The following is a 15,585-nucleotide window of genomic DNA, read 5'->3' as shown; positions in this document are numbered from 1 at the left end:
CACCACCTTCAGAGGCAGTAAATTCCAAAGTTGCACAAACATCAGTGAGAAAGAAAAGTCCTCATCTACGTCCTGAAAGGGTAAACAGAATTTTAATGCAGTGCCCCCTAATTCTACACTGATCCACATCCTTTCCACATCTACCTTATCAAGACTTTTGAAGATCTTATACACTTGTTTTAAGTCACCCCTCATCCTTCTAAACACCAGTGGACACAAACCCACTCATTCCAGCATTTGATCTATTAAACATCTTCTGAATCACGTCAACGGCATTTACTTCTTCCCTTAAATAAAGGCACCAAAACTGCATACAGTATTTGAGATGTGGTCTCACCAATGCCATGTATAGCTGAAACATAACATTCTTACTTGTATGCTCGATTCCTCTCATAATAAAGGGTAGCATCCCAATAGGGGAGGTGGTGGTGTAGTAGTAATTTCTGGAATATAACAGAATCTTGGATAATGGCAATCTTGAATCCATTGCTGATTGTCATTTTAAAACAAACCCATTTGTTTCACTCATGTTCTGTAGGGAAGGAAATCTGAAATCCTTACCTGTTCTGGCCACATGTGACTATAGATCCACAGCAATATGATTGGCTCTTAACTATTAACAAATAGAAGTGGGTAATGTGCTGAAATAGGCATAAGAAGGTTGCAGACTGGCACTGGTAGGTTGCGGCCTACCAGTGTTGAAATGGTCCCATGAATTATTGTTTAAAAATTAGCCTTGTTTTTATGGCTGTCTGGCATCCTAACGTTTTGTGACTCATGCACTGGGACAACTAGATTCTTCTACATCTCGGAATTCTGTAGTGGTTCTCCATTTAATTAAATCTGTGTCCCCTGACACCCCTAAAATGTCACATCGCACACATGGAATACTCTGCACATGCACACTTTGTGAAATGACCAGCCAGTAAAAAAAAGGCACCACCCAAATAAGCACAGTAAATATGAGCGAATAGGTTGGATGTCACTGGTGGTCCTTGCAGGGGTACTGTGTACATGCATTTTGCATTTGTATGGCAAGCATTTTGGGGGTGTCAGCAGGCATTCTCTTTAATTGGTACTTTTTCGTTCTTCCTGCCAAAGTGAACAACTTCACATTTTCCCACAATTGTACTTTTCTGCCATATTTTGCCACTCCCACAACCTACCAGTGCCAGTCTGCAACCTCCTTATGCCTACTTCACCATATACTTTCTAACTATCTGCAAGGTTGGCTACTGTGCCTTCACTCCCATGTAATTGATATAAATTGTAAAAACTTGAAGCCCTAGCAAAGATCTCTGAGGACTCATCACACCCTGCCAATCGATCAATCATTCCCACCCAAACTGATTCTACATTTGATCTCCTGAATCAAAGTAATGGCTAACTATGCATAAATTTTTAATTAACAATGCTAATTCTCCATCTTTAGATGCATCCTATTTTTCCTAAATGTCACATAGTCCTCATAATTCAGGTCACAATCCTTGTCATCCTGCAGCCACACCTCTGTAAAGACTACATCAGATTTATTCACTTCAATGTGTGCTAGCATTTATAATGAAGTAAATAAAGTGATATCTGTCCCTCATTTTCCATATTACTAATTTTCTTCTTTTTGATATAACACGTTTGATTGCACGATTTAGTTTAAAATCATCTCTATTTCCCTGGTTATGCAGTTCTTAAGAACACTGCTCCCAGCACTGTTCAGGTATAGACTGTCTTAACTGTATAACTCCCACTTTCCCCTGTAATCATGTCAGTGGCCCACAAGCTGGAACCCACTTCTGCCACACCAACTCTCTAGTTTTATTTAGTCTTTGCCAAGTTGCACACAGCTCAGATAATAATCTAGAGAATTTAACCTTTGAGGTTCTACTTTTGAATTAAGAGACTAGCATCTCATGCTCTCTCTGCAGGAACTCTAATCCTATTTCCATCTGTGTCATTAGTACCTACACGGATCACAATGACTGGATCCTCCCCTTCCAACTGCGAGTTTATTTCCAACCTGAGCAGATGTCCTGGGTTGTCTCAACACAGCCATCTGTTCTCTCCCTCTCTTTGCTGCAAAGAACAATATCAATCCCCTCACTTTCATATCACCTGAATAAGAAAAAAGTTAAGATAAAAGAATGGAGGAAAAGCCATAATTGGACTGTAATAGGCAGAAATTCAAGGAGCAATCTGGAGAGAAGGAACAAACTGGAAAAATATTGGATTAAGCAATGGTGCCAAGGACTTAAAAACAGTTTTACCTAACTAAGTTCACTGATGAGAATCTAGAAGTGCACCTTTAGAAAATCAGGGAGTGGATCAAGAGACCCTCTTTGAAGGAATATGATAGTGCCTCCTTATTTCTCATCTACATACTCCCGCTTAGTGACTGTTCTGAGAAAACTATCACTTTTCACACACAGGCTGATAATACTTAGCACCACCTCATTGCCATTTCTCTCAATTTCCCCAAAATTGTAAATAAAATCCGAAAGAACTGCAGACACTGTAATTCAGGAACAAAAACAAAGTTGCTGCAAAAGCTCAGCAGGTCTGGCAGCATCTGTGAAGGTAAACACAGAGTTAACGTTTTGGGTCCGGTGACCCTTCCTCAGAAAAAGTTTTTCCAGCAACTTTGCCTTTGTTCCCCAACATTGTATCAGACTGCTTTCCTGATATCTACTGCTGGATTAACAGGAATTTCATCTAACTAAACAGAAGGAGACCAAGCCTCTGGCATTGATCCCCACAGAAATTCCAGTAGTTACAGACTTCATCACTCTGCTTGGCAACCAAGTCTGAACCAGACTGCTTAGTCTTATTTCACACTAAGATGTGCTTCAGAACACGTATCCACACCATCACTAAGACTGCCTATTTTTACCTCTGATCATCACCTGCTTTTGCCTCATCTTAGGTCATCTGCTACTGAAATGCTCATCTGTGTTACGTTTAGATTTGAATATCCCGACTCAGTCCTGATCAGTCTCCCATATTTGTAAAGTCGAGCTCGCCCCCCCAAATCCCATTTACCAGGCACCCCTCATTGTGCATGGTATATTACATTCATTAAGCAACACCCTAATTTTAAAATTGGCATCTTTGTTTTCAAATTCCTCCAAGGCCTCACCCCTCCCTATATCTGTAATTGCCTCCAATCCCACAACACTCCGAGTTATCTGCACTTCCACAATTCTTGGGTCTTTTGAGCAACCCCAATTTTAATTGCTTCACCACTGGTGGCTGTGATTTTACTACTTAGGCCCTCATCTCCAGAATTCCCTCCATGGAGCTCTCCACCTCTCCTTTTCCCTGTAAGGCATACATAAAAATCCACCCCATTGATCAAACTTTTGATTCTTTGTCCAAATATTGTTTTACATGGCTCTCTGTCACATTTGCTTTCTAACAATCCTGCGAAGCAACTTGGCACAGTTATTACATTAAATGTGCTCTATAAATAAAGGTTGGTGTTGTTGATGGTTCACTTAAATAATTAGCATGTCCAACACTAAAGTACTTAGTCAGATAGAATACTATTATGTCTCTCATTCTTCCAACAATACCTAAACGGAAAAAAAACACCTACAGTGAGTTCAGAGAGGCTACAGAGGGCCGGGTGGGCTTTAGTTGAGTGAATCTACAGGCTTTAATCACTTTTATCTGCTTCCCAACCTCATCAGGAAGAAATTGTAGGAACACTCCAAAAACAAAACTGGTTGAAGATAAAGGAGTCAGCATAAGTGCAAGCTGGAGGTTTGCCAAGCTATTCCCAGCCTTTCCATTAATCATTGTTTATTGAGAAGTAAAAAGCAAACTTCACTGCAGCATCAGGAATGTAGCCGACATCACAATATGGTAGGTTACCTTCACATCTTCTTCTACTTTCCTGGTGTCACACAGAGTCACAAGAGTTGGCAGACAGAGACAGAGGGGATGATATAAAGATCTGGGAACAAAAATATTTTTTCCTGCAAAAATCACAATTATCAGCACGATCATGAGCCGAGGTGTGGACTAAATGTAATATCTCCAAATTTGAGACAACACAAAGCTAGGTGGAAGAATGAACTGTGAGTAGGATGCAGAGATGTTTCACTGTGATTTGGACAAGTTGAGTGGGCAAATCTATGGCAAATGAAGTACAATGTGGATAAATATGGATCAATGTCTGAATTGTAATAAAGGTCAGTGCAGTGTGTACAAGGTCACCCAGGTCTCAAGTAACTGAAGGTAAGCATGCTGGCACAGCAAGCAATGAAATCGCAAATGGTATGATGATCTTCATAGCGAAAGGATTCAAGTTCAGGAATAGGAATGTCTTGCTGCAATTGTACAGGGCCTTGGTAAGACTGTTACAAGAGTATTTGTGCAGCTTTAGTCTCTATCTGAGGGAAGATGTTCTAGCTATGGAGGGAATGTAATAAAGGTTTACCAGACTGATTCCTGAGACAGCAGAACTGGCATATGAACAGCGATTGGATCGGTTAGGGCTACATTCACTGGAGTTTAGAAAAATGAAGGGGGATCTCATAGAATCCTATAAAATTCTCACAGGGTTAGGCAAAGTAAATGCAGAAAGGATGTTTATGATGACCAGGGAGTAAAGAACCAGGACTCAAAGTATAAGGATATTGGTAGGCCATTTAGAACTAGGAGAGAGAGAAATTTCTTCACTCAGAGAGTGACAAACTGCAGAATTCTCTGCCACAGAAAGCAGACGAAACCACAATACTGAATGTTTTCAAGAAAGAGTTAGGTATTGTTCTTAGAGCTAAAGGAATCAAAGGGTACGAGCAGAAAGTGGGAGCAGGGCAATACGTTGGATGATCAGCCTTACCGTATTGAATGGCAGAGCAGGCTTGAAGGACGGAACTGCCCTACTCCTACCCCTCTTTTCTATATTTCAATGTTTCTAAAACTGTAGATTATCTCGGGAGGACTTTGGACAGATGGTGAACTGGAGAGTCTGGTAGCAATTATGATTTAATGCTGAATCATATGGATTCTTGTATTTATTGTAAAACATTGTATGAGATGAGAAGAGATCTGGAAGATTAAAAAGAAAACAGATGTTTTTGAGTTTAGCTCTTTTCATATTATTCAAAATTTTTATTTTCATTGACTTTCAGTGCTGATTTGCTGTCACCCTATTTTAAAGTATTAAAAAAGAATCAACATTCTCATGTAATAACCTGACAATTATAGCTCAGGTAAATAAAAATATAAAAATTACATTGCACTTTAAATTATACAAATAGTTACAGAAGTGTGAACAAGTAATGTACAAGGGAATGATTAGGATGTTTAGAGTATTGCACTTAGAGCACTGTTTGCAAGTTTGTACATCCTGCTGTAAAACAAAGTCATTAATGTCACAGAGATAGTACGAACTGCAGATGCTGGAGAATCTGAGATAACAAGGTGTAGAGCTGGATGAACAAAGCAGGCCAAGCAGCATCAGAGGAGTAGGAAAGCTGACGTTTCGGGCCTAGACCCTTCTTCAGAAATGGGGGAGGGGAAGGGGGTTCTGAAATAAATAGGGAGAGAGGGGGAGGTTTTTAACTAAAAACTTACGGTTTTTGGTGTCCAATAAAGCTGAGTAGAATTGTGAGTTCAGGTTGTGGATCCTACGAAGAATAAAAAACAGGAGAGGTCCTTTGCAGGTCTGGGAGAGGAAGGCTCTGAGCTGGGGTAGGCTTGATTGTAGTGCCAGGAGATGCCGGCGCATCGCTGCCAGTGTGTGTTTCAGGAGTCGCAGGGAGAAACATTTTTGAAGGATCTCAATGTTCTGAATGTAGACATTGTCGCGGTTGGGGCCAAATTGGGAAGGCCTAAATGTGGACTGTAGTCCATTGGGGATGATCCGGTTCCGTAGGCGGGTACTCAGAAAGGTAATGTGGCTGTGGCCTCCTCTACATCAGGGAAATCAAGCGGAGGCTTGGGGACCGCTTTGCAGAACACCTACGCTCGGTTCGTACTAAACAACTGCACCTCCCAGTCGCAAACCATTTCAACTCCCCCTCCCATTCCTCAGACGACATGTCCATCCTGGGCCTCCTGCAGTGCCACAATGATGCCACCCGAAGGTTGCAGGAACAGCAACTCATATTCCGCTTGGGAATACTGCAATCCAATGGTATCAATGTGGACTTGTCAAGCTTCAAAATCTCCCCACCCACTACCGCATCCCAAAACCAGCCCAGCTGGTCCCCGCCTCCCTAACCTGTCCTTCCTCCCACCTATCCCCTCCTCCCACCTCAAGCCCCACCCCCATCTCCTACCTACTAACCTCATCCTGCCCCCTTGACCTGTCTGTCCTCCCTGGACTGACCTATCTCCTCCCTAACTCCCCACCTACACTCACCTTTACTGACTCCATCCCCACCTCTTTGACCTGTCTCCACCTATCTTCTCCTCTATCCATCTTCTCTCTGCCTCCCCTTCTCTCCCTATTTATTTCAGAACCCACTTCCCCTGCCCCATTTCTGATGAAGGGTCTAGGCCCAAAACGTCAGCTTTCCTGCTACTCTGATGCTGCTTGGCCTGCTGTGTTCATCCAGCTTTACACCTTGTTATCTCATTAATGTCACAGATAGTTTATAATTTACGAGATTGACGGGAAGGAGAAATTGGATGCATTAGTTACGCATAGAAACTTGAGACATTAGGACTATTTTCATGAGAATTGAAAAGACCAAGAGGAAGGGTAACAGTTTATTATTTTAAAATGATGAAGGGTACAGTGAATTCGGGGAGCAGACCCAATGATGAAATGTCATCAATTTAATATGGTTTCTGTGAAGAGACAGGGACTAGAAGGAATGTCTTTATGCAGAGGGATGCTGGAAAATGGAACACGTTGTGGTTGTAGCATAGCTGATTGCATCTTTTAAGGGAGACCTCGAGATATATATTTGTTGTGCAAAAAGCTGTGGAAAAAAGGACAAGATTAATCATAGAATCTTTACAGTGCAGATACAGGCCATTCAGCCCATCATGTCTGCACCAACCCTCCAAAGAGCATTAATATTGTCTTATTCCAGCAGAGAATCACTGCATATACAATTGGCCATATTGTCTTGCTAAGCAGCAAACCAGCCTTCCATCCACTGACTCAATCTACACTTCCCGCTGCATCGGGAAAGCAACCAACATAATCAATGACACCTCCCACCCTGGTTATACCCTTTTCTACCCTCCTTTCATTGGGCAGAAGATATTAAAATTTGAATACACGTATGAACAAATTCAAGAACAGCTTCGTCCCTAATGTTATCAGAGTTTTGAATGGACCTCTCAAATGTTAATTTTGATCTCTCTCTCTGCAGCTGTAACACTGTATTCTGCACTCTGTTCAGTGAGACTGATGCACTTTGTATGGTACAATCTGCCTGCATAGCACGCAAAAGAACACTTTTCACTGCATTTTGGTACATGTGACAACAATAAATCAAACTCAAACTATATGACAAACACTATAGCCCATCGAAAAAATAAGCTGCAAGCATTGCTTTGTGTGTAGCATTGAAACAGTCTGCTCCAGACTGCCTTCAGTAGCAGGAATTCAACAGATAGCTCTCTATTATAGGTGTACTGCCAATAACTAGTACAAATAGCTGTCAGCCCGTCATTCAAAATATAATGATGCACAAATCTCAAACTGGTTCATGTCTGTTTTTCATGTCATTGAGCCAGCAGTACAAAGCTGCTTTCATTTTGTCTGAGTTTTAGGTGAAAGTAAAAGGTTGCCTCGACTTTCTTCTCTTCTAACTTTCCCAGTTCATATTGTTGGGCTTTCGCTTCTCAATTTAAGATCAGGCACTTAATCCAAACAAACCTTTCTTTCACTCCTGCTGCTTGGAGCAATTTTGCCTCCAATGGGAGATTTTACTGATGGGGCAATGTTTATGTTGTATCCCGTAACATAAAAAGCTGAGCAATTTTTCCTGCTTACTACACACAAACATTACATTTCTCAGATATCAAAAGAATCTGGGTTGATATTAAGCTCATAGGTTAAAGCAGAGCAGCATGCTTATGAGTTGAGTACTATGCTTCAACTGCTCCAAGGTAAGATGGAGTACAAGGCCTTTACACTCACAGGTCACAAGCAATGATGGAACGATGATCTTAAAAGCATTTCTTTTAAGGGTATATGACATTCCAAACATGAGACATGCTCGGTCAGCTGTACTGGGAAGTGCAGAAGAACTAAATTTCTGGTAGAGATCTTCAACCATCGCTCCCAACTCCTTTTCAATGGCTTCACAATTTGAAGAGATGAGTTGCAAAATCCAGACTTTAAATAATGGGTTGAAAGAGACAATGCCTCAGTGAAACCACACTTAACTTCAAATGCCCACATGATATCATTGTTGCACTTGAAAACACTAAGTTTTCCTTTATTCACAGGGTGTAGGCATTGCTATCAACCAAATTTTATTGCCCATCCATAATAGTCCCTGAGGAGGTGGAATGTAAGCTGACCGTGTTAAAGTGCAGCAGTCCCTGAGGCTGCAGCTCCAAAGCTGTTAGGAAAGGAATTCCAAGATTTTCACTTAACAGTGAACGAACGGTGATATATTTCTGCATCAGGATAGTCTGTGTCTTGGAGTGGAAGTTGCAGGTGGTCACAGCCCCACGGATCTGTTACCTTTGTCCTTCTAGATGGTATTGGAAGTATTTGTGGAGGAACCTAAATGAATTATTTTCAACATATACATTTACATACGAACGTATGAAATAAGAGCAGAAGTAATCACTCGAGCCTGCTCTGCCTTTCAATATGATTATGGCTCATATATTTGAGTTTTGATTTCTACATGCCCATCTACCACAGATAGCTTTTGATTCCTTTACCAAAGAAGAATTCAAAATATTTTATGTTCCCTGCCTCCTGAGCTAGGGAGTTCCAAAGTTGCACAATCCTCGGAGAGAAAAAAAAATCTCATATCAGTTCTAAAAGGTGAAGCCAAATTTTAAAACAGTGCCCCCTTGTTCTGGAAACATCCTTTTCACATCCACCTTGTCAAGACCATTCAGGATCTCATACATTTCAATCAAGTCAGCCTCTTCTCGATTCTACAGGAAACAAGCCTTTTCTCAACTTTTCATCATACAACAACCCACTTTTTCCAGAGATCAATCTAGATAACCAACTCTGAACCTCCTGCAACTTATTTACATTCTTCCTTAAAGAAGCAGACTATGAAGGGCTCATGTGATGTAGTGGCAGTGTCCCTACCTCTGAGCCAGGAGGCCTGGCTTCAACTTCCACCTCCTCCAGAGGTGTGTTATGATATCTCTAAACAGGCTGATTAAAATAAGAGTCTATGTGCTGTTGTGGCACAGTGTTAGTGCCCCTGTCCCTGAACCAGGAGGCCTGGATTGAAGTCCCACCTGCTCCAGAGATGTGTAACAGTCTCACTAATGCCCTGTATAATTGACAGTTAGTATCCTTACTTATATGTTCAATTTCTCTTAAAACAAAAGATAGCCTCCTGATAGCCTTATTGATTACGCCCTAATGTTTTGTGACTCATGAAATAGAACTATTTTCCTCCACATGTAAGAAGTCAGCAGTTTCTCTCCATTTCAGAAATATTCTTTTTCATTTTCCTGGCAGTAAACAACATCCCACTTTCCCCCATTATACCTTATCCATCAGACTTTTGCCCACTCACTCAACCAATCTATAACCATCTGCAAATTCCTTATGTCTTCGTTACAATCTACTTCCCTACCTATCTTTGTGTCATCTCAAAATTTAGCTGCCATGCCTTCAAGCTCGTCATCCAAGTCAGGGACGAAGATTGTAAAAAGATGACGCCCCAGCACAGATTCCCGAGGGATTCCTCTCATCGCATCCTGCCAATCTAACAAAGGCCCATTTAAGCACATTCCCTGTTTCCTGCCAGACAACAAATCTTCAATCGTGCTAAAACATTACTTCCTACATAACAAGCTTTTTATTTTTCGTAATAACCACTGATGTAGCACCTTATCAAATGCAATCTGGATACAAAAGTATGGTGTGCCAACTTGTCACTGAGTTAATCTTTAAATTTTAACCCACTGTCAAGAAAATGGATTTGCAGCTCTTGCTTAATTAGCTCACCCCTGCTACCACATTTCATGCTCTTGTATAAAATTCCACCTTTACAGCGTGCTTCTGTCATGCAGAATCCAGGTAAAGGGGATAATGGACACCAATGCTTCTTTCTTGTTCTTTTCCAACCTTAATTTTCATTCATTTAGTTTGTACTGATATCAGATTGTCTGTATAATGGGAAGAATTTTATGAAACTAGGCTGTTGCCAGTGAATTGAAAGCTGGAGTACACACAGCCTGCGATTTTATGACCATTCATTTTTTTAAACTTAAAAACTGGCAGGAATTGTGCAATTAAAAATCCAATACATGTTGCCAGCTGATAAAATGCTCCACCAGCATCACCAACTTATAAAATGAGCTCCAATATCTTTCATGTAAAGCAACAGTCTGCTGTCCATTTTTCATGAAGTTATGCTGTATATTTACTTCAGTTCACTGCTTACAAGTAAGGCCCTATTGAAAGGAAGAAATTTAAGCCTCTCTGAGAATGCTGAAATTCTTGATGAAATCCCACAGAGAGTTTGTTATCTGTGCCTTATAGAACCAGATGGTCCTGTCTCTTTTTTTTGAGTTGTGGAGCTTGCTTGCTTTGCCATTTTCTTCCTATCTTTTGCCCAAAGGCAGCTGTGCTAGGGGAGTAACAGTACTAGTTACCTGTCCCTATGTGCTCCTGCTCCTGGAAACTGTGTTCTTCACAGTTTCTATGTACACAGATCATTGTACTACTGGGACCTCTCTGAATCCCTCTCTACTGCCTGTCCCTACTGTGCTTCCAAGCATATTGAAATCAGTGTTTACCTTATCTTGAACTGCGGACTTTAAATGACTCAGATGTTTAGAATATTCTCTAGAGATATTTCAGCTATCTTTGTTGTTTTTGTGTTTGAGATGTCCCTGCAGGTGCCATTACTATAAGCTACTGAATTGCAGACAGCGGACTGCCCTTACTGATTGAATCTGCAATTTTCACAAACTGACCCATTTGCAGCAAAGGCCAAACGTCAGGAGTCCAATTTTATGCTTTGCAGGCTTTGACATTGCTCTTGAACTCAGTCAGAGCATCATCATCCTGTTTCCAGGTTTCTTGGCCAATCACAAAGTGCAGATGTGAAGACACTCCACCTAATGGAAGGACGTCTCTGGAAAGGCAGCAGTCAGAATGAGTGCACTTTAGATTGATTCCTGATGTCACAGAAAGCAAGGAAAACAAGTGAAACCATATGATGCTGTCACCCAGGTTCTCTGCTTCTTCCCTGGAGGTCCTGCAGCAGTCATAATGCGCTCTGGGTGCCAACCACAGGCAGCTTGTGGTTGGGGTAATTCACTGCCATCAAACCTCCTTTGACTGTTTTAAATTAATAACTAATTGACCATATTAAACTAAAAATAAAATTGGGAACCCTTGAAGGGAATCTTCCTTTCTATGTTGAGATCAAGGGTTTATATAATTACCTGTATTACAGGTCAGACTACCAAGAGGTCTTAACAAAAAGTGGCACCTGTCTTACGTAAAAGGATGTAGTTTATTGCATGGTAGCAATAGATTCGAATAACACTGACCAGTTCAGCATAATTACAAAACAATTAGGAGCATGTGATGACATGTCTGTCTCCATTAGGAATCACGCAAGACTGCCTGATTCTCCAAAGATTATGCAATATCATCACATTGGGTATAGTTTTAATACAACTGCAACATTAACCCTTTTACACAACAGTGGTTAGGGACTACAGAGAAGAATTGGGCACTACTGATGGAGAAGAAGGCAGTTTCTCAAATTAAGCACTTAGAGTAATGATCAACTCCATCTAAAAGTTGACCCATGACTTTTGACCAAAGTACCATTAATTTGTCGTATATCTTTTACTATAAGTTGACCACCAAATTTTAACAAAAAAATTGCAAATACTTTGTACTCAACACTTGTCAGACTTACACCTATTACGCTACAAACATTTTGTACCTATCAGACAGTAAAATCTTTGTTAAATATATAAAAGAGAGGCTGAAGTGAATATAGACCACTTAGAGAATGAGGCTGGGAAATAATAAAGGAGAACGAGGAAATGGCAGAGGAATTAAATAAATACTTTGCATCAGTCATCAAGATAGAGGACACCAGTAGTACAGTATTCCAAAAATTCTTAACGATCAAGTGGCAAAAGTTTGTGTGGGTGGGGGCGGAGTAGGGAAGAAAATAAAGACAATAACTATAACTAGAGAAAATGTACAAGAAATTCTAATAGGACTGAAGGCCGATAGGTCTTCTGGGCCTGATGGGTTACATCATTGTATATTAAAGGAAGTAGCGACAGAAATAGTGGATGCACTGGTAGTAACATTCCAAGAAACCTTAGATTCAGAAAAATCTCAGAGGATTGAAGAGCTGATTTTACATCAACTTTATTCAAAAAGAAAAACAGCCCACCATAGGCCTGTTACCTTAACATCAGTCATTGTGAAAAATGTTAGAATCTATTATAGAGGATGTAATGGCAGAGCATTTAAAAGTACATAATACAATCATGCAGAGTCAGCATGGCTTCATGAAAGGGAAATTAGGTCTGACAAATGTAGTAAAATTCTTTGGAGGAAATAACAACCAGCATAGGTAAACAGGCACTAACAGATGTAACACATTTGGATTTCCAAAACATGTTTGGTGAGGTACCACACACAAGGCTACTTAATCTAATTCATAAGATAACTGCCCACAGTATTAGGGTAGGATGTTAGCATAGATAGATGATGAGCTAACTTTAGAACACAAAGAGTTGGGATAAGGAGGTGAGGGGGTGTGCATTTTCAGATGGCTACCTGTAACTATTGGAGTGCCACAAGAATCAATGATGGGCCCACACTTATTTATAATATATATTAATGACTTGAATGAGGGAAGTTAATTTATCAGAGCCAAGTTTGTGAATGACACAAAAATATGTAGGAAGACAGATAGTAAGGATGACACAGAGTCTGCAGAGGGATGCAAATGGATTAAATGAATGGCAAAAACTTGCCAGATGGACTATAAGGTTGTGCATTTTGTCAGGATGATTGGAGGAATTGAATATTATTTGTGAAGACAGACTGCAGAAAGCTGCAGCGGAGAGGGATGGGGATGAGCCTTGTGCACAAATCAAAAACAAGCTAATATCCAAGTTCAGCAGGTATTAGGGGAAGAAACTAGACTGTTGGCCTTTATTTAAAAGGGAATGGAGTATAAAAATAAGGAATACTTGCTGAAAAAAAAACACAAGGCACTAGTCAGATCACACCCAGAATAGTGCATACAGTTTTGGTGAAAAATGTATTGGTATTGAAGGTAGTCCAGAGAAGATTCACCAGGTTAATCCCAGGTATGAAAGGATCTTCCCATGAGGAGATTTTGAGTAGGTTGACTTGTACTCATAGGAACTTAAAAATTCACCAGGAAATCTTATTGAAACATGAGAGTCATGGGGAAATTGACAGGATAGACACAAAGAGGATGCTTCCTTTGTGGAAGAGTCTAGGACCAGAGGACAAAATCTCAGAGTAAGGTGGCACCTTACTCATCTCTCAAAGGGCAATGGGATCTGTGGGATTCTTTACAGTAGAGAGCGAGTCATTAAGTACATTTAAGGCTGAGATAAATTTTTAATTGGTAAGGGAATCAAGGGTTAGGGGGTAAAGGCAGGAAAGTGGGGTCAAGGATTTTAAGATCAGCCATGATCCCATTAAATGGCAGAGCAGACTCAATGAGTAGAATGCCTAACTCTGTTCCTACATCTTATGGTCTTATGATCTTATGATCTTACTCACCCACTCACTGTTGAATTTGAACTTACCCTGGTTCATGCCCGCTTATCGATAGAATCATAAAATCACATACAATGAAGGCTTCGAGGGCCTGCATGTGATTTCAAGACTATTATCTTACGGGTGCATATTACGTTGCTTTTGTGCTACTTTTTGGAATAGGGTTTGGCAGCAACAGCCTCTGAAATGATAACTCTGTAATAGTGCGGTGATGGGAGAGGGTGAATTTCAATCCTTCCAATACTTACTCATGTAAAAGATGAGCCACTGCCTTTTGGTTAAAAATTAGTCTTAAAAACTTGACTATTACACAAGTATATATGGTAGGAAGCAGGAGTGCAATCCTGCCAGCCACATACAGTGCCTCAAATGGATCTAGCACCTCAGAGGTTAGCTCAGTTGGCTGGATGGCTGGTTTGCAACACAGACTGATGCCAACAATGTGGGTTCAATTCCTGCACCAGATGACGTTACCATGAAAGACTCATTTTCTTAGTGTCTCCCCTCATCCGAGGTGGGTAATCCTCAGGTTAAACCAACAGTCATCTCTCTCCAATGAAAGAACAGGCCTATTGTCTGATAATACTATGGCGAATTTACATTTACTTTATTTCGTTTGAACTTACCTGCACAATACTCCCGGCAGTGCATTCTAGATCCTGACTATTTGCTGTGAAAAGAGATTTTCTCATGCCACTTTTGTTTCTACTGTCAATTATTTTAAATCTGTGCTCTCCCATTCTCAATCCTTTCACAAGTGGGAGCAGTTTCTCTCTATCTGACCCATCCAAATTTCTGACAATTTCAGAATTTCTATACACTTGTGGTCTGGCCTACTTTGTCTTGCATCCATTTTATGTTCTTCATTACCTCTGTTGATTCTTGATCTAATGATCAATGGCACAACCTGTGTTGCTTTTATAAAATTCACTATTAGAAAGCACATTTAACTTTCATTGTTGGACATAAACTATGTTATTGACCTATCAGCCTGTTTACTACACTGCAAAATTTTTCGTTACTCTGGAAATCACAAACTGATTGCTCAATAAAAATTAAACACCCATTATCTGCAACGATGGAGGGAAGGATACAAAGATGTCATGGACATCACATAGCACTGCTTCTCTCTTCTAGACTTGTGGTTTTTCTGTAAATCTGTTGATGCAAACATTAGCATCTGTATGGCAACCTACATCCATTTGTGGGCTTTGATAGAATGTACTGGATTGGAAAATTAGGTGTCAAGCAGTTAATTTAGATCCAGTTGGTTTGGGGAGATTAAGCAATTGATCTGAAGCAAATGTCAATTCGTTTAGAATATTCAAAATGAAGTCGTATACCATTCTGCATTTTGTGGCTTGCTGTTACATGGGACAGCAATTCCTCAATGTGCCCAGGAAACTGCAAGGCTAATCTCTGAGATGAAAGACTGTGAAGAAGCCATAATAGTTATATATGTGTTTAGACTATATCTGAGACTTTTTAAAATTTTATTTTCACTTAGATTTCATGATCCTTTCCCAAGGAAGAAGGTTAAGACCTGTGAGGCAATGCCAAGTAGGTCCAGCTCTTCCTCAAATCTAACAAGAGAGAGAAGTTATCTCACTTTGGCAAAGATTCTTCACTTTTTGTCATGGAACTGCTGATATAAACAGATTTTGTTAAAC

This window comes from Rhincodon typus, chromosome 18 (assembly GCF_021869965.1).
Source record: "Rhincodon typus isolate 14 chromosome 18, sRhiTyp1.1, whole genome shotgun sequence".
Classification (NCBI taxonomy): domain Eukaryota; kingdom Metazoa; phylum Chordata; class Chondrichthyes; order Orectolobiformes; family Rhincodontidae; genus Rhincodon; species Rhincodon typus.
The sequence above is the reverse complement of the archived record's forward strand: the minus strand, read 5'-3'. Positions refer to the sequence as shown.